The sequence below is a fragment of the Hypanus sabinus genome, chromosome 23 (assembly GCF_030144855.1).
Source record: "Hypanus sabinus isolate sHypSab1 chromosome 23, sHypSab1.hap1, whole genome shotgun sequence".
Lineage (NCBI taxonomy): Eukaryota > Metazoa > Chordata > Chondrichthyes > Myliobatiformes > Dasyatidae > Hypanus > Hypanus sabinus.
Window position 1 is genome coordinate 19,703,197 of NC_082728.1, and position 20,985 is coordinate 19,724,181.

General features: G+C 41.4%; 1 protein-coding gene across 7 annotated transcripts in view; it reads right to left on the reverse strand.

The window, feature by feature from the left end:
- Positions 1-20,985, reverse strand: part of LOC132380011 (zinc transporter ZIP11-like) — a 795,493-nt gene that overhangs the window by 441,253 nt on the left and 333,255 nt on the right. The gene's annotated exons all lie outside the window — the stretch shown is intronic.

The following is a 20,985-nucleotide window of genomic DNA, read 5'->3' on the forward strand; positions in this document are numbered from 1 at the left end:
CTGCTCAAATCTGCCAGGACCCTTCATTTCTCCAATTAATTTGTCCCTCTTCAGGGCTGTTTCAGATCTTAAGGACACGGACACAGACACAGACACACACACACACACACACACACACACACACACAAAGTGCTGCAGTGTGAAGGCTGATTTATACTTCCGCGTACCCTACGTCATAGGGTGATGTGCACCTCCCCAAAAAAGTAACTCACGCGTCGCGGCAACGCAGACTGCAACAACTGTGATTGGTCCACTTGGTAGCATCACATTTCCTAAGCATTTCCAGTTGCTTCTTCTCCTCCGTGTCTGTATACCGATGCGAAATAGATGAACCAAATCTTCAAATCTACCTGCTGACATGCGAAAATGTTTGAAATGCATTTCCTCGTCCATGTCTCTCACGAAGAAACTCAATACAGTGGCATAGCAACCCCACCGCCAACTAGCATTTTGGCGCACACCAACGCATGCTCGCTATGGCTTAGAGCCGATGCAGAAGTGAAAATCAGGCCTACGGCGTAGCCTGTACACACAAGTATAAATCAGCCTTAATGTGGTGTTAACCACACCCAGTCGGCTACAATGGCCAGGCTAACTCATTTCCGTGCTCAATACCAGACGCCCAAACAGGCATGTTAGCCCAAGCTGCCAAAGAAAGAAGTTACCACATTGACTGAGAAAACAATTCAAGGATGTTTTCAGATCCTCCTAGAGTGAAATGTCCCTACTAATTTGTGACGACTCAAAATGGAGATAACTCTATTCTGCCCTCACTCAAGACTTTTCCCCATTTTCTCAAGCTGAACAGATCGATAACTTCAGTCCCTGCGTAGCTGTAGTTCAAGGTGGTTTATTATTCACCAACGTGTTACAGTGCGTAAGGAGCTGGTACACAAAGCAAGTTCTAGCAAAAGGCAGATTCAAATATTGACTGAAATTCCTCCAAGTGCTTCTGATGAATGACTGAATATACAAGCAATTTTATAAAGGCCGACCTAATGTTGAGGGCTAATTGCTTAACAATGTGATAATGAGTAATCAACAGCTGTGAACCCACAAGTAAGCAGAGAGACTTAGTAATTAGTAATAAAATAGCAATCCAAATCAGGTAAGAAGTAACCCTTGGGACTGTGATGCACCATCAATAACTCACACTGAGACGTAAGGCGAGATATCGGCTTTTATTGACTGGAAGAAGGAACCAGGAGTGAGTGTCTATCATACAATGTCCTGGAGACTGAGGCCGAGCATCAGGCCTCAGATCTCCTTTATACAGGGGCCTGTGGGAGGAGCCACAGGAGCAGTCAGCAGGGGCGTGTCCCGACAGGCACATAGTTCACCACAGACTGAAACTCCCAAATCAGGAGGCAGTTTCCAAAGAGAGATGAAAAGAGGTGGGAGCAAAGGAATTCCATAGTTTTGGGTGTAGGTAGCTGAAGAAGAGAACACAAAGAAAGGGACAAGATGCAGATAAACTAGAAACCCATTTGGCCCACCTGAATTAGTCCATCTACAGAGATCCTACAGTTCTCTGTTGGAAGCATTCAATTGCTTCTTGAGCAATTCCAGTCATGAATAATTTTAATTTCCAGTCTTCCTGTAAGAATATTTCATATCTCAATCACTCATGAATTTTCTTAACTTATTTCTCACACTAAAATATGCTTGCTTTTTTAATATATTTAAAGGATTCCAATGAATTTGTAAATAGAAAAGTAATAATCTGTAACAGAATTCAGCAAATATCCTTTGACAAATGAAAAAATTACATTTTATTGAAACTCTCAAATTGTGACTGAAACGTACACACAAGATGCACTGTAGCAACTCATTCCCCAGTAAATCTTAAACCTTATGGCCTCTTGTCGTGGCTATCCCTCGAGGTCCGTTTCCACAGAGCAAAGACTCCAGTGGTGTATCTAACGTGTAGTTGATGTTGCACTCCAAGAAGCACACGATACTACATCCAATCAACTGATAATCAACCAACTGATTCCAATGGCATGATTGGAGCTGATGGGTTTGTTGCAGCCTTCATCCACCTTCACAGCCACTGAGTCCGAAGTAACTTCGTCCGCCTGTTCCACCGTTGAGGTCTTGGTTGGTATGTTCTTTGTCAGGGACCTCACCCTCGACCTTACTGCCATGGGTGACCCTACCAGGAGCAGAGCTCCAGACGGCATCGCTCTCGGGACCTCAGGACCACACAAGCTTCTCCATCACAACAAGGTGACAATCCATGGAGAAGACAGCAATCAGATGAGAAATCCACCTGCCACAAGTGCAATACCAGGACACTCACCAATATGACACACACAACATCAACAGTCCCTTCCCTTCTACAGAAGCTGCCTGGTTCCTCCCGCACCTTGTTTGTTGCCAAAAATTCCAGCATCTAAAGCCCGTTATATCTCCATTGTTACAGGTAATTTCATTGATTCATTGTTGTCGGGGAAAGTTCCGGAACTCACTGAAAGCATCATGGGAGTAGCTTCGCCACTCTTACTTTCTGTTCAGGTGTGGCAATCACTGGTACTGAATGTCCTCTATTTCCCTGGGCTGGACATTCTGCTCACTTAGGGAAGCATCTTCTGTCGTCTCTCCTTTCCAGGTGTAGTGATCTCTGCAAGATCACTGTTCGGCTTTCCATGCAGGAGGTCACTTGCATGACCTACATGACTGTGCCCATAGCAACGCCTTCATGTAGCGTCCCTGTTCTTGCTGAGTTTGCTATCTGATGGTGCAACACAGTATCCAGTTGTATCACTGGGCAGGCAGGCTCGACTCGTCAGCCTTGGTTGGCAGCCCGCTGACAAGGAGGACAGCTCTGACTTCAAACCCCAGTTTGCCTTGCCAGGTGGTCTGTCTAGAAGGAAAACTCCGATACTTAACCTACAGCCTTGCGGTCACCTCAGTGGTCGCAGCTTGCTGTGTCATTGTGGAATGTCCCCCAGCCTGAAGAGTGGAATCAGTGTGCAGGTGATGATCCTCACTATATAAACCTGGGAAGTGGGAAGCAAATTCCTTAATAAAGAAGGGGCAAAAAAAAAAACAAGTGTTAGATGACACTGGAAGTCACAGTCTCAACTCCCTTACAATAACCAATGATCATGCCATCAATCCTGATCTTCGTGAGTGAAGAACCAGCTATCATTGCCCTTGAATTGAAGGATACAGTTAACAGTCAGCCATATTGAGAGGTTTGGAGATTCTGGAGTTGCACATTAGTTTAAACAGATAAAGATGGCGGATTTCCCTTCCTGATTGACATTAGCGATTCAGATGGATTTTTACATCCCTGTTATTTTGTCATCAACTTTACAAATATTTGTTATTTGAATTTACTCAGTAACAGTGGTGGGGCTCCAATTCATGACACTTGATCAAGAACCCAGGCCTCCAAAGACTCGTCCAATGACCTCACGATGATTGTACTAGATCTGAGAATTCAAAGTTCCAAGTAAATGTATTATCAAAGTACATATACAGTGCCTATAAAAAAAAGTATTCACCCCCACCCCCCGGAGGTTTTCATACAGTGGACTGAATTTGGCTTTTTTGATGCTGATCAACAGAAAAATACTCGTTTGTGTCAAGATGAAAACAGATTGCTACAAAGTGATCTAAATTAATTACAAATATAGAACACAAAATAATTTATGGCTTAAGTATTCAGCCCCCCCCCCACCCCCTTGAATATGACACAACAAATCATCACTGGTGCAGGCAATTGGTTTTAGAAGGCACATAATTAGGTAAATTGAGATCTGTTTTTGCAGACCTGTGTGCAGTCAAGGTGTTTCAACTGATTGTAGTAAATATACACCTGTGCCTGGAAGGTCCAACTGCTGGTGAGTCAGCATCCTGGCAGAAACTACACCATGAAGACAAAAGAACACTCCAAGCAACTCCCCCAAAAGGTTATTGTAAAGCACACGTCAGGAGATGGATACAAGAAAATTTCCAAGTCACTAAATATCCTTTGGAGTACAGTTAAGTCAATCATCAAGAAATGGAAAGAATATGACACAGCTGCAAATCTGCCTCGAGCAGGACATCCTTGAAAACTGAGTGGCCGTGCAAGAAGGGGACTAGTGAGGGAGGTCACCAAGAAATTTATGACAACTCTGGAGGAGTTACAAGCTTCAGTGGCTGAGATGGAGAAGACTGCGCATACAACAGTTGTTGCCTGGGTGCTTCACCAGTCACAGCTTTGGGTGACAAAGAGAAAGCTACTGTTGAAAAAAAACTCATATGAAATCTTGGCTAGATTTTGCCGGAAGGCATGTGGGGGGTTTGGAAGTCAGCTAGAAGGCGGCTCTATGGTCTAATGAAACAAAATTTAGCTTTTCGGCCCTCAGACTAAATAAGCCAAGCACCACACGGCATCAAAAACACACCACTCTATTGTGAAGCATGGTGGTGGTTACATCATACTCCAGGAATGCTTCACTGCAGCAGGCCCTGGGAGGCTTGTGAAGATAGAGGGTAAACTGAATTTGGCAAAATACTTGGAAATCCTGGAGAAATACCTGATTCAGTCTGCAAAGGAACTGTGGTTTGGGAAAAAAATTGTTTTCCAGCAGGACAATGACCCCAAGCATAAAGCCAAAGCAACACCGAAGTGGCTTTCAAACAACAAAGTTAAGGTAAGGAACGGCCAAGTCAGAGTCCGGACCTCAATCCAACTGAGGGTTTGTGGCTGAGTCTGTTCATTCATGATGCCCGTGCAATCTGACAGAGCATGAGCAATTCTGTAAAGAAGAATGGGGAAAAATTGGAGTATACAAAGCTGTTAAGAGACCTATTCACACAGACTCAAGGCTGTAATTGCTGGCAAAGCTGCATCGATTAAATACTGATTTGAAGGGGGGAAATGCTAATGCAATCAATTATTTTGTGTTTTATACTTGTAGTTCATTTAGGCCACTTTGTAGAGATCTGTTTTCACTTTCATATGAAAGAGTCTTTTTCTGTTGGTCAGCGTCAAAAAATCTAAATAAATTCCATTGTGATTCAATGTTGGAAAACAATAAAACACAAAGACCTCCAGGGGGAGGTGCTGAATGCTTTTTAAAGACACTGTAGGTCACCATATACTGCCCTGATATTCATTTTCTTGTGAGCATCCACAGCAGGACAAGGAAACACAACAGAATTAATGAAAAAAACTACACACAAAGACTGACAAACAACCAATGCGCAAAAGAAGACAGCCAGTGCAAATACAAAATAAGTAATAATAAATCAGCAGCGTGGAACGCTTCCAGTGAGCTGCTGCACCTTCTTGGTGTTGATAAGCTACTCGGTCTCATTGTCGTTCTTATCAAACTATCTCTGGTTCTTCTAGATAGAGAAGCCAAGTGCCTTTTCACAGGTCAACCAGCAAGTTGTGGTTCCTATACTCCTAGTTGACATGTTCTCTATCAGGCTTTACCAAAGACTCTCGTTGTACCCCATCCATCAGTCATTAATTAATTCTTTAGGTCACAGGTATTCTGGTGATCTTCTGCACTTAGGTACTTGTACAAGTTTTTTTTAAGGATACAGCTTCCAATTCAGAAATGTCTTGCATTTAGAGCAGGTACACTCCCTGACTTCACTGTCATTTGCATCAAGAGCATAATGCTGAAAGGTTAAGCAATGAAGTGCATCTAGCTCCTGAATCCAGGGCAAGATTTGACCATCAGCATGCTTCACATTCTTACATTAAGTCTACCATGTGTTGACCAAGGCTACATCCACACTACGCCGGATAAATCCGTAACCGAAGCTTTTCCTCTTCGTTTTTATCCTCCGTCCACACTAAAACGGCGTTTTCGTCTCCTGAAACCGGAGCTTTTCAAAAACGCTTTCCAGGGTGGGTATTTTTGAAAACACTGCTCAGGCAAATCAGTGTGGACGGAGTAACCGGAGACTTTTGAAAACACTGTCAGAGGGCAGCGTGCTATTTCATTGTTTTCTTGAACGTAACCTAATAATTTCAGAACAGACGGCAACGAGACTGAAGCCAGAAGAGTTAGAAATGTACTCACCAAATACTTGGACCCATAACTTACTGAATAAATAAGTATACTCACTTTGCCCTGTTTTCTGTCCTTGCTCGTATGAAGGTGATTTACCTATTTATGCAAGTACTTCTCTGACAATAGATGTGTAACAGCCTAATGTACCATTGTATGGAAATACAAAATAACACTGATGCAGACATGTTTTAAGCATATAACAAAGTGCTTTATTGATGCAACAGAGTTAGTCAGTTTTTCAATGTTCGTTGTCAGCCGGGTCTATCTGTCCGTGAACTCCCTGTCGGCTGCCTCCATACGCTCCAGTATTTGTTTTTTTTTATTTTAAGTTCTCCTGCACGAGAACCAACAGCTGTCCGTTGTTTTAAGTTTTTCTAGTCTGTAACTGAACAAACGCGCACTACTACAGCGAGATTCGACACCAAACACGTCGCTTGTTATCGGTAGATGTGTCCTGTGCTTGCGCAGGAGGAGGAGATTCGCCGAAATCTCAGTTTCAGTGTGGACAGAGATATTTTCAAAAACACATAGTGTGGATGCCTATCGTTTTTACGTGAAACTGGCGTTTTCAAAATTACCCAGTCTAGTGTGGACGTAGCCCAACAGGGAGCACCCTGCCAGCAGCGATTCCCTTCTGAATGGTTGGTAAAGGTATTGTGACGTTCTGGGTGGGGAGGGGGGTGTGGTCAACAGCCCGCCCCTGCATTTCTAATGACCAGTACTTGTGTTAAAATGCTTTCGTTTGTGGGAAACGAAGTTTCAGTTCGTTTACTGTTACATTTTAGCTTGAGTTACACAGTCATTTGCTTCACCCTGACTGTAACCAGGGTGGGTTTTGGTCACCTCCCCCCGTCGGTGTGAAACTGTTTGGGTTCACTCTCCGGGTCATGGTGCCCGGTCTGTTTTGTCTATATCACAATAAAATAGTTGTTGAGTTAAAGAGCTTCCTCGTCTGTCATCATGGGCCAAATGCTTGCCACAGTATGTATGTTTCTGCCCACTGTACAAACAAGCTACTGAATTACAGATTTACATTAACCACTGGCAGATATTTCTATTAGTGGGTGAATCCCAGGGTAGACAGAAGCAATTCCCTGGGAAACACACTTATACTTTCCATCTCATTTTAATAACCAGTACTGATTATCTGTACAGCAATAAAGTGTGCGTCAGCGCAATTATTTATTCAAATTAGAAAATAAGTTGACTGTAGGAAACCATCATTCCTCTCCTAACACAAGAGAGTAATTAAAATGATATATTAAATGTCATCCTTCTGTTCTACAGACAGATAAATTACAAAGATAACATTGCTTCCGATATTTTGAGCATTCTGTTATTTCTGACTCGTGCTTGGCAACATTCGCACACTACTCATGCAAAATAGATCCTAGCAAAGCATTATCACTGGCATCTGTAACGTCTTTATTTGATGCTTTTCGAAAGGAAATAAAATCCTTGCCATGGGCTTAATTTGTAAACAAGCCGGACAATACAAATTTGCAATTTAGATGCAAAGATAGAGCAAGGGAGCAGGAAAGGACAGAGGAGAAGGGAATTAAGTTATTTCATTCTCTAAAACAGCCATTCCTAGCAAGGACAAGTTCAACAATGAGTACAAAGCAAACAGAAACCATTGCTTCCACACTATTTGATTAACACATCCAAAGTCTCTCATGCCTCTGCAGTGGAATAGCTGATTCTTGCACCCAAGATGCCTGCCAATTACTTCATTGCTCCAGAATATTTTCTAAGTTAAACCGCAGCTTCATTTGCCACTCATTCTGCATGACATTCAAAGAGTTACATCTGTGACACTGTTCTCTGCTGCATTTATTAACAATGAGATGAACTGCTCCAAACCTCATACATTTGGGGCAGTAGAGTTCCCCAGCCACTTTCCTCCATTAACACTATGTCCCTTGATTCACTGAATATCAAAACCTGCATACCATCTTTCTTGAACGTATTCGGTAACAGACCCTCCACGCCTCTTTTGAATTGAGAATTCTTTGGGTGAAAACATTCCTTCCGAATAATTGAGTCCTAGATTTGAGACTCCGAACTCTTAATCATAACAATCCGGCCAAAGAAAATATTATCCCTGCAAACACTCTGCCAAATTTATCCGTGGAAAATCGAGTGATATTGTATGAAATATGGCAGCAAGTCATCCTGGTATCCTGGCCAATGTCTATCCCTCCGCTATAAAACAAAATGTTGGCCATTATCAAATAATGCTTTTGGGCACTTGATGCAATCAAACTGACTGGTATCCTTCCTGTAATATAATGCAGAGTTAATTGATATAAAATACAAATACTCAGCGGAGAAGCAACTTCTGTGGTGAGGGAAACATAGTAAACATTTTGTTTACACTGATGAAATGTCAACTCTCTACCCCTCCCCACAAATGCAGCCTGACCAATAGTATCTCCAGCATTTGATTTTTCTAAAACTGTATATCCATTTGTTTGTCAGTACAATAGACTACAACTCCCTCAGAATTCACATAAAAAAGGGTTAGGTACGTCAACAAAAACATTCAAATACTTCTATACAAGACCCATGCAGAGCATTCTGACAGGCTGCCTCACTGTCTGGTATGGGGGTGGGGGGCTACTGCACAGGACCGAAAGAAGCTGTAGACGGGTGTAAATTTAGTCGGCTCCATCTAGGGTACTAGCCTACAAAGTAACCAAGACATCTTCAAGGAACGGTGTCTCAGGAAGGCAGCATCCATTATTAAGGACCTCCAGCACCCAAGGCATGTCCTTTTCTCACTGTTACCATCAGGAAGGAGGTACAGAAGCTTGAAAACTCACACTCAGAGATTCAGGAACAGTTTCTTCCCCTTTGCCATCCGATTCCTAAATGAACATTGGACCCGTGAACACTACTTCACTCTTTTAATATATATTTTTTATGTTTTTGTGCGATTGTAATCCATTCAATATACATATACTGTAATTTATTGATTGATTTTTTTCTTCTATATTATGTATTGCATTAAAATGCTGCTGCGAAGTTAACAAATTTCACGACACATGCTGGTGATTCAATAATAATATATTTTTTAAAACTTACAGTGCCAACATTCCCATTAAGTAAAATGTTTTTGCCAGCTTCAAGCAGCAGACTTTGTTTTTCATTGAAACTAGTATGCATCCAGGAATTGATATGGGGCACCTTGTTCATTTTCCAACCCCCTGATGCACCATCAATAACTCTCTCTGAGATGTTAAGGCGAGATATCGGCTTTTATTGACTGGAAGAAAGAACAAGCAGTAGTTGACCACCATACTACATCCTGGAGACTGAGAGGCCGGGCTCAGGCCTCAATCGCCTTTATACCGGGGTCTGTGGGAGGAGCCACAGGAGCAGTCAGCAGGGGGCGTGTCCAGACAGGTATATGTAGTTCACCACACCCCCCCAATCCTTAATCATCAATTCAATTGCTACACAAACATGATTTTATCTCTTTTTAAATCCACTTTTAAATATTCAGAAGGTACAAGTTGCCCTTTATTCTACACTGACCTGCAAAAGCATTTTTTTGCGTTAAGGGATAGACCTTGTCAATACACTCCTACCCTCCTCAAATTATGATCACACTGTCGAATTGCTGAGTCTAATTTAAAGTATTCCAGTATGACATCATGGAATATGCAAAGTACTCAAGCAACAATGAGTAAATATCAGTGAAATATAGATTATAACATGTATTCTGAGAAAAGACAGGTCAGAATGCTATGGTTACGCATTAAACTTAAAGTAACCAGCAGTCAGAATCATTTTCCCAGGGTAGAAATAATAAATACTTTTTGAAAAAAGATTAGCTTTATCTGCCACGTGCATTACAAAATAGTGAAACACATTGTTTGCATCAAATTAAATCAGTGAGTTTGTATGGACCAGAAATGTCACAACATTTCTGGCGCCAACATAGCATGCCTGCGATTCACTAACCCTGACCGTACGAGCACCCAGAGGAAACCCACACAGTCACAGGAAGAACGTGTAACTCCTCACAAGCTGCAGCGGGAATCGAACCCTGATCTTACAGTCATAAAGCAATGTGCAAACCACTAGGCTACTGTGCCATAGGTTAAGCTAGAGTGGACAAAGGTGCACAGGCAAGATTTTTTTTTTGCACAGAGTGTGGTAGGTGTCTGGAACACACTGAGGGGGAGGAGATAGAACAAACTGCAACTGCAAAGTTGAAGAAGCATTGAGACAGGTTCTTGGACAGGTAGGGCACGGAGGGATATGGTCCGTGTAAAAAGCAGGTGGGATCAGTTGAATTCAGCATCATGGTCAGTGTTGACATAGTAGTCTGAAGAGCCCATTCAATAGGGTGACATAGTAGTGGTTAGCATAGTGTTTTACAGTACAGACAAGCAGGGTTCAATTTCCACTGCTGTCTGTAAGGAGCTTGTACGTGATCGTGTGGTTTTCCTCCTGGTGCTCTGGTTTCCTCCCACGTTTCAAAGATGTACTGGTTGGTAGGTTAATCGTTCATTATGAATTGACTTGCGATTAGGCTAGGATTAAGTTTGGGGAAGGGCCAAAAAAACCTGTTGCAGGCTCTGCTTTAATTTTTATTTTTTTCTTGAGGCAAGTGATTGAAAGTCACATGTAAGTACTGATAAATGTATCGTTCAAGGTAACAGATTTGTTCCTTTCTCTCAAGGAAAAAATAAAGTCACATAAAAGTACAGAAAGCGGTATAACGTACAGCAGCAGGTTTTACCATTTTCAAAGAACAAATGTCTCTTTTGAATGACAAAAATATATCATTTGCATATTTCAGCGACTCTGCCATCTCCAGACGCGTGGCAATGAAAAATAATAAAGACTTGGATTTGTATATCGCGTGCGTGATCCCAGAAATTCTAGCAGCGTCACAGTGCATCTGAAGTGGATTTACTGTTGTAAAACAGGCAATGTCACAATCAATTTGCATACAATAAGTCTCCACAAAGAGTAAAAACCAGATAACTTTGATTTTAGTACTGTTAATTAGGGGACAAACATTTGACAGGATTTTACGGCCAATTTCCCAGCTCTTTAAAACAATACCAAGAGATTTATTTTACATCCACCAAGAGGAGAAATTGAGGCTCAGTTTTGCATCTCATGTTAAATATAGCCCCTCCAAAAGTGCAGCCATACCCAGACTGTCCTTTCATATTTCCATGCTAAGTTTCCAGTAATGGCTTTGATCCCACAGCTTTCTGACTCCAAGTCCTAAGTGCTAATGCACTGAGGTGGTTCTGCAATTGTACGTTGTCAATCAATAATATGTGAAGTGAAGCAAAGAAAACATCAAATTGGCTTTGAGTAAATCACTTTCCCAGAGAAAGCTGGAGAATCACACTAAAACATTACAAACAACGATAGTGAGAAAAGCATATAATAAGCTTTTGATAAAAGCAGATTTGCCTGAAAGCCCTATATTTCTACAGACATGGAATTTGCTGCAGGGCTTAATATCATTTTGTTTTTATTTTCAACAGTGTGTATGTGAGTTCAGTGGGGGGAGTTCTGGTGAGGATAGAAGGAATTGGGGTGGCATAAGCGCAAGAAAAAGTGGGTCTTTGTTGGTTGGCGCAAACCTCCTGCTTCCATAAGACATGGGAGCAGAATTAGGCTATCTAGCCCATCGAGTCTGCTCCGCCATTCTATCATGGCTGATTTATTATCCCTCTCAACCTCATTTTCATTCCTTCATCCCGCAACCTTTGATGCCCTTACTAATGCCCTTACTTATTTCTGTCTATGCGCAAACAGAGTAAATGCTTCCAGCCTCTTTCTCAAAGTTGTGAAGTCAAGATCTAGAGGGTGTGGGTAACTGGTGAGGAAGATTTTTGATGGGAACTTGAACTTTTTCCTACAGAGAGGGTGGTACATCACATGGAATAACCTGGCAGATAAAGTGGTAGATCCATGTACAATAACAACATTTAGAAGACAAGTACGTGGACAGTGAAACGCTTAGAGCATGGGTTCCCAAGCTGGGGTCCACATAACTCATGGCACAAAAAAGGCTGGGAACCCACAGATTAGAGGGATTTGGCCAAACATGGGTAAATGGGACTAGCTTGGATGTGCACCTTGCTCAGCAATGGCAAATTGGGCCAAATAGCCTCATTTTGTGCTGTACAACAATGACATTTGTCAACCTCTGATAAAGATACAGTGGTGAGAGAAAATTGCCTTCTATATTCTCAGTAAGGTGGGCAATGATGCAGGAAGACAGTGTACCTTTTACTGAACCACGCAAAAAAAACGACAATATCTTCCTATCATAATCAATTTGTGATCGAAGATGCTTTTCTACATCTCAGTAGAATCAAAACAATGCTTCCACTACATCCAGAAACTAGACATTTGATTACATATGCGAACTCTGTCCTTTCAGAAAGGAAAGTGTCTAAACAAAAACACTAGTGATTCTGCAGATGCTGGAAATCCAGAGCAACATACACAAAAAGCTGGAGGAACTCAGCACATCAGGCAGCATCTATGGAAATGAGTAAACAGCTGATGTTTTGGGCCAAGACCTTTCTCCAGCATTGGAAGGGAAGGGGAAGGGGAAGATGCCAGACAACTACACTGATGACTGTTGAAGTGCTGTTTCATCAATTTTCCCTCCAACTTCCACCCTGTCCTTAAATTCACTTGGTCCATTTCTAACACCTAACTCACCTTTCTCAATCTGTCTCCATCTCTGAAGACAAACTGTCTACCAACATCTTTTATAAACCTACTGATTTCCATGGCTATCTTGATATATCCCTTCCCATGCTGTCTCGCTATTCTCCTATTCCTCACTCTGGCCAGTTACCTCCTCTCCTCACCTGCCCATTACCTCCCCTTGGTGCTTCTTCTCCTTTCCTTTCTCCCACATTCCACTCTTCTTCTCCAGCCCTTTATCTTCCCCATCCACTTGGCTTCACCTATCACCTTCTAGCTATCCTCCTTCCCTTCCTCCCACCTTTTAATTCTGGCATCTACCCCCTTCCTTTCCAGTTCTGAAGAAGGATCTCTGCTCAAAATGTCACCTGTTTATTCATTTCTAAAGATGTTTTATGACTGGCTGAGCTCTTCCAGCAAAAAAATGTGCTGCGCAAGTGTTTAATTAAGCTATGCTGTTTTAAAAATGTATCTGTGCTCTGTTTTCTTGAAGACTCATGTTGTTTTGCAGTGAGTTTATTGAACAAGAAAGGGAGAGGCCAATGCATGTAAAACTCTTTTCTCAATCAATAAATCCATCAGCATAAATGAAAAAAAATCACGATTATAGGTCTAATAAAACTGCAAAAAGAGCAAATAGTTGAGCAGCCTGACAGAGAAATAAGCAAGAGCCATCTTTGGCATTTCAGCCATCATGGGGTCTGGAGTAGAGCAGTCCACTCACAATTGTTCCAATCCATGACTAGTCCGCTGAATACTTCAGACTCAAGTAGTTTCAGGATGACAATCATACTCGTATTGACAACCAGTTGTTAACAATAATGCCTTCAATATACCACCTTGGCTGTTTGAAAGGGAAGAAATCAATACTTCCTCCCCTGAAAGAACCCAGTTAAAAAAAGACCCACCCCCAGTGCCTGCAGAGAAAGAGAAAAGAAAACATGCAAACGACAGAAGTGAGTAGCAGCAACAGCATTCCGAACCAAATTAAGCCCTTAGATCCAAATTGAGTCCACAGATCCAAATCTCTGGAGCTGCTCGGTGTAGGCCAGGCATGGGCAAACTACGGCCCGGGGGCCATATGCGGCCCGTTAAGCTTTTTAATCTGGCCCGCAGAACTTGATGAAATTATATTAATAAACCTTGTTAACGTTTTTTCAGCGCAATTCTGCCGTTTTCCCAATAGATGACGCACTCTATATACATTGACCTTTGTTGAGGTGCAGCATATTACTCCACATTTGCGCTTTACTCTTTGTTCGGCTCGACCTATTTGTATGAATAGGCGTTCAGCGTCATGAACATCAACAAAGCCAGCCACAGATCCAAGTTAACTGACCTACACCTCAGATCCATCCTGAGAATCGCCACAACAAAACTAAATCCAGACTTTGATGTGCTGGCTAAAAAGGGAGACCAACAACACTGTTCCCACTGAAATTAAAAATAAGTTTCTTCGTTGTGTTATGTAAAAAATGCATTTGAAAATACTTTTTTCAATAAGCCTTACATGTTACATGTCATTTCTGTTAAGTGATGGACATGAGTAGTGCGCAGGTGCACATACGTTCTCAAAATACAAAATGCGCTCCAGATCAAATAACGCGCTCCGCATGCTGGCGCGCTGTCACTGTTCTGTCCTTGTGCTGGTCGTTGTTGAGTTTTGGCACAGGGGACAATTGAATAATTAGGAGCAGGACAAGTAGACCTGCATCTCCTACCGTTTTTGAAATAAAGACAGTCAGGAGGAGAGTGATGATGATAATATCTTGAAGGATAACAGAATTTTCAGTGCTTTAAAATAATAACTGTTACTATTAAAAAAAGCTGCATTTTATTCATTTAATTTTCAGTGTTTTAAAAGTCATTTCAATAAATAGCTAAATGCCATGGGACTTCAAAGACAGATATTTTGTTGTAATGCATTTATTCATTTTCAATTGAAATTAAAGCACATGTTTTCTACATATTCCATGATATATTATTTTCTCTTATGAGGTGTATTACCAAAACACTCCGTCCATCTGCTCCTGGTCTGGCCCCCTGTCAAACTTTAGAACCCTTTGTGGCCCACAAGTCGAAAAGTTTGCCCACCCCTGGTGTAGGCCCAAAGCCTCAGTTCATCATAATAGTGGGACATATAAAGCAAACAACAAAATTCTTGTTCAATTTGCTCAACTATGAATTTGAACAAATCAATATAAATATCCATAACTGAAGAATATTGTGTTCATATTATGCCGTGGTTTTTTTGTCCTTGCGCTGTCTTTCTCAGAAACGTGTAGGATTAGGCATTGCTTCATGGACTTAATCAGAAAGTCTTGGCTTTCTCTTCAGCACAGTGCTGCTAGAGTACAGAGTTATCCTTCTCTTCTTTCAGGACTTAACCTTGGAATCATGGACCTGAGCACTAAATCTAAGTTTTCTCAGTGCTGGCAAGATGCATTGCTGTTGGATTTGATGCTTAACAAAAGCTGGGGGCATGAGAGGGAAGAGTCTCACCTTCATGCTCAGTGGACTGCAGATGACGTCAAGGCTCCAACACTGTCAGAAAGATGAAACTTAGTACTTAAGCAACTCGCTCTTGATTAAGACCCTGAGCACGAACTGGCCCAATAAATAGTGAACAAATAACAATCCACTCAAAATATTTTAAATAATTGCAGATGTTTGAAATCAGAAAACTGACAGAAACACGGTCAATCAGGCTGTCAAAAGGCAAGCTCTCAGGATGCCAAAAGACATTTTGAGACCCGAGAGGCTGCCAAGTGCAAGATCACTTTTGATGATTGAAATTTTTAAAAAACTCCATAGATTTTTCAGACAGATTCTTTATTCATTGCCTTCCTGTGGCTCGATACTCTTCCTCCTGGAAAGGTAAAATTACTTTTTAACATGTAAAGGAAATACTAAAACCACAATTCGACCTTGCACTTTCAGTACAATTTTTCGATGTTGAAACATTGGCTGTAAGCCATCTGAACATATTTTGTGAAAGTCACATAAAGATCAAATAGTTGTAAGTGTCAAAAACTGAGGTGATTGGACTTTTGTGTTATGCTGTGCTAAAACCCTCTTTACCTCTTCCAGCCATCAGCTTCTACCATCCCTCCTTTCCTACCCAACCACCTTCCCCCTCACCTGGTTTCACCTATTACCTGCCAGCTTGAACTCCTCCCCCTCATACCCACCTTCTTAATCTGGCTTTTCCTCCTGTTCCCTTTCCATTTCCGATGAATCAGATCGAAGGACTCGAAAAGAGATAAAAGTGGTCTCGATGAAAGGTCTTGACCCAAAACATCGACTGTTTATTCCCCTCCACTGCTGCTGCCTTACCTGCTGAGTTCCTTCGGTATTTTGAGTGTGTTGCTCAAGATTTCCAGGACCTACAGAATCTTGTGTCTCTGAAACACTTTCAGTTTCAGTACAATGGACCATGCTAACACGTCACTTCTTCCAAAGGCCGTCAGCTTCTAGCAGAGCAGGTGTGAGCTCAACAGGCATTATTCTTCTAACTACAGGGCTGAGTAACTGGGACAAAAGGTGAGGGAATTATGGGAAGGTGCTGGGAGAGTACTCCCAAGAAAGCAGAGAGACCTGGACAAGCTGATACAGAATAGTGACTATGGGAGGCATACCTTTTGTGCATTCAATTTATGGCAAGAGATCTTCAGGGTGAGTTCCCTGTAATGACACAAGTACAGTCCATGGAGTCTGTACATCTGCCTGTCCTTAAAGGCAGAAAGAAAAGTAGATGGAGTCTCCTTTACGAGTGTGGCATTCAGAGACCTCACTGATGAGCGGCAAATGGTGGGATACGGCAGAGAACAGTAGTAACAACCGAGAAAGATCCCAAGAACAGGAAACCAGGAGTAACTACGGTTGTGAGCTCCACGGACAAGGTCTATTTGAGGTCGTAGCAGCTCACAGATCTCCTGCAACAATCTGCCCTTTAAACTGCACATTTTCAGGGAGAAACAGACTAAGCAAAATTTAGTTGCTCTGTGAGCAAATGGAAACCATTCTTCAGACGAGTTGAATTGAAACACTTTGTAAAGTTTGCAGTCAAACTTAGCATTTGCACAGCTATTGGTATTCAAAATGTTCTAGGGAGAAAGAAATCTTCACTAAAAAAATGAAAGGACAATTTCCCCGGCTGAAATGTTTTGGCACATGGTAATATGTCTAAAACTATGAGATTAGATTAGATTACTTATCACATGTAAATCAAAACATATAATAAAATGTGATATTTGCATCAATGGCCAACACAGTCTGAAGATTATGCTGCCACACGTCCGCTGCAGCATTGGATGACACAAAAGATAACTGGATTTTTTATACTGAGCAAATTGAGCAGCATTTTAAAGCAAATGAAATCACCAATGAGAAATGAGTACCTGTTTTGCTGAGTGCATTGGGGTTAAAGGCATACAGTTTGCTCTAAGGTTTGATTCCTCCAACCAAACCAGCCAAAATGAGCTCCCTGATATCACAAAAGTAACGCAAGAACATTTAGAACCAAAACCATTGTCAATTACAAAAATGCCTTAGGTTTCATAAGTGGAATCAAAAAGAAATGGAGTCCATTTCAGTGTGAATGGCTGAATTGAAGGGCATTAATAGCAGTGACCATGGAAGTATTTGGAATTGCAAGTGTTAGAAAATGCTAAATCATGGATGTTGGCCTCAGCAGAAGATTAACTGAGAGAACGTAAGAAGAAGCAATTTCAAGCAAATAATTACACAAACCACCAGACAAAACAGGCAAATAAGACATTGTTGGAATCATTTACATTAACCTTTTAAAGCAACACTATCGCATCATTTGACAGCTCTTCAAATACAAAAATCTCTAATTTCTTAATGATAAATAGTACAATGATAGTTTTCACTGAATCATCAACTTTGTCCGGTTAAATTGTTAAACAGTTAATAGAGTTAAATTGTTCCCACATACCAAACTGACCACTGATATACCATATTGTACAATCTTTGTTTGCAGCTACAATGTTTGGTTGTTTTAGACCATGCTGATATTTAAATGATCTCCATTTCACTGGACACTCTCTAAATTAAAAAGGGTGAAAATTCCTCCACACTTTTGGAGATTGTGTGTGCCTGAAAAAACAGTCAAATAAAAGGAGATTACAATCAATCTTTTTGAACAAATAATTCTGACAAATTTATGATTCAAGATTGTTTACTGTCATTCTTCAGTACACGAATATGAAGGAGAACGAAATGATTGATACTTCGGTTCCCAGGCAGCGTAAAAAAACACAACAAGCATAAAAGCAAAGAAATATTAATATAAATGAAATCCTATAAAACACAATGAACAAGGAACTGCAAATTGGCAGTTCGTGGGGACTGAAAGGTTCTGAGGGGCTGTGGAGAGGAGTGGTTGATATGGATGTGGTGGTAATGGAGTGGGTTAATAACTGGAGGTGTTGCTCAGCCTGACGGTTTGGGGGAAATCAGAAGCTTCTTCAGAAGCAGAACTCAAACCAGATACTTCTTCCCTAGAAAGCTGCTCTTAACAGTTTTAGATTCTGAGCTGTGGCAGTGCCAATCCAGCCACTACCCTATTATAGTTGGAAAATGGAGACTTAATCTAAATGATCCACTAGTCAACCACGACAACATTAAAACATCACTGTACAGATGGAAGCATAAGGGATAAGCATTTGTATGCACAAGTAATTGTTTGGCATTGTGCTGAGGATTTTGGAAGGATGTCTTTAGATTGCAGATACTGATATGCTACTCCAGAAGTATTATAGTTGCTTAGACAAACATTTCCTGACTGAGATAACTTCTGTGCAAATGGCCCCCCAGAGTTCAAGAATCACTGTCATTTAATTCTCCAGAAATATGGTCAGTACATTTTAAAGCCAATCCACTTAGACACATAGAAACATGGAAAATAGGTGCAGGAGTAGGCCATTCAGCCCTTCGAGCCTGCAACACCATTCAGTATGATCATGGCTGATCATACAACTCAAAACCCTGTACCTGCTTTCTCTCCATACCCCCGATCCCTTTAGCCACAAGGGCCATATCTAACTTCCTCTTAAGTATAGCCAATGAACCGGCCTCAACTGTTTCCTGTGGCAGAGAATTCCACAGATTCACCATTCTCTGTGTGAAGAAGTTTTTCCTTATCTCAGTCCTAAAAGGCTTCCCCTTTATCCTTAAACTGTGACCCCTCGTTCTGGACTTCCCCAACATCAGAAACAATCTTCCTGCATCTAGCCTGTCCAATCTCTTTAGAATTTTATACGTTTCAATAAGATCCCCCCTCAATCTTCTAAATTCCAGTGAGTATAAGCCTAGTTGATCCAGTCTTTCTTCATATGAAAGTCCTGCCATCCCAGGAATCAATCTGGTGAACCTTCTTTGTACTCCCTCTATGGCAAGAATGTCTTTCCTCAGATTAGGGGGCTAAAATTGCACACAATACTCTAGGTGCAGTCTCACCAAGGCCTTGCACAACTGCAGTAGAACTCCTGTACTAAAATCCTTGTGGTATGAATGCCAACATACCATTTGCCTTTTTCACCACCTGCTGTACCTGCATGCCCACCTTCAATGACTGGTGTACAATGACACCCAGGTCTCGTTACACCTCCCCTTTTCCTAATCGGCCACCGTTCAGATAATAATGTTTTCCTGTTCTCGCAACCAAAGTGGATAACCTCACATTTATCCACATTAAATTGCATCTGCCATGAATTTGTCCACTCACCTAACCTATCCAAGACATCCTGCATCCTCTTAGCATCCTCCTCACAGCTAACACCACCGCCCAGCTTCGTGTCATCCGCAAACTTGGAGATGCTGCATTTAATTCCCTCGTCTAAATCATTAATATATATTGTAAACAACTGGGGTCCCAGCATTGAGCCTTGCGATACCCCACTAGTCACTGCCTGCCATTCTGAAAAGGTCCCATTTACTCCCACTCTTTGCTTCCTGTCTGCCAACCAATTCTCTATCCACATCAATACCATTCCTCCAATACCATGTGCTTTAAGTTTGCACACTAATCTCCTGTGTGGGACCTTGTCAAAAGCCTTTTGAAAATCTAAATGTACCACATCCACTGGCTCTCCCCTATCCACTCTACTAGTTACATCTTCAAAAAATTCTATAAGATTCATCAGACATGATTTTCCCTTCACAAATCCATGCTGACTTTGTCCGATGATTTCACCTCTTTCCAAATGCGCTGTTATCACATCTTTGATAACCGACTCTAACATTTTCCCCACCACCGATGTCAGACTAAGAGAATGGGTACATTATACCATTGGCAGTTGTTTTACTGATGCCCATTTTAATGCCTTGGGGACCGTGGTAGCTAATCGTGCATATGGAATGAAATTAAAGTGACTGGGTTCTATCCCAACCTCAGTGCTCTCTGTGCAGGGTTGGCACGTTCACATATGATAGCGAGGGCTTCTTCTAGATCGTACAGTTCCTTGCTTTGTGCCAAAAATATGCAGCTTAGTAGATTAATTGGCTATCATTAATTGTGTGCACAGTGTAAGTGATAGAATCTGGGGAGCTGAGGAGAATATGCAGAGACCAAAAGGAATTAATGTAGGATTAGAGTAAATGGGGGAGGTTGATTGTTGGTACAGACTCAATGAGCCAAAAGGCCTGTTGCCATCCAGTATAAATGAAGATTCTAAATTCTACTTTTTTAAAAGCTTAATCATAGAATGGAAAGAACAGAACACTTCATTGTCATTGGTCATGACAATGAGATTGTGTTGCTACTCCAGACTGCGCAAAACAGGTATTTACAGTGTGTGCAGCGAGGCTGAATTAAGTATCTATATATATTCCCATATTTACAGCAACACTTCAGTAGTCCGTAACACTCAGAGAATGGAAAGCTGGAATGCAGCACTGTTCAGCTGCGCTCCAGCCCACGGGAAGAAGCTGTTTTCCTTAGTCTAGCTGTCTTGGCTAAGTTGTTTCTGTTTCTCCTACCAGATGGCAAGAGATTGAACAGACAGGTCTTGAACAAACTTACGGTATCAAAGAATACATTACTGCAGGCTGCTCCAGCACAATCCTCGATGATTTGATTTGAAGCAAATGACGCATTTCACTGCATGTTTCAATGTACATGTGCCAAATAAAGCAAATCTTTTAAAACTTTTTATAACTCAGTCAGAGACTTGCGTCTTGAACTTCTAATTGTGTAGCAGATAACCAAATTATCAAATCAATTGTTCCCATTTCC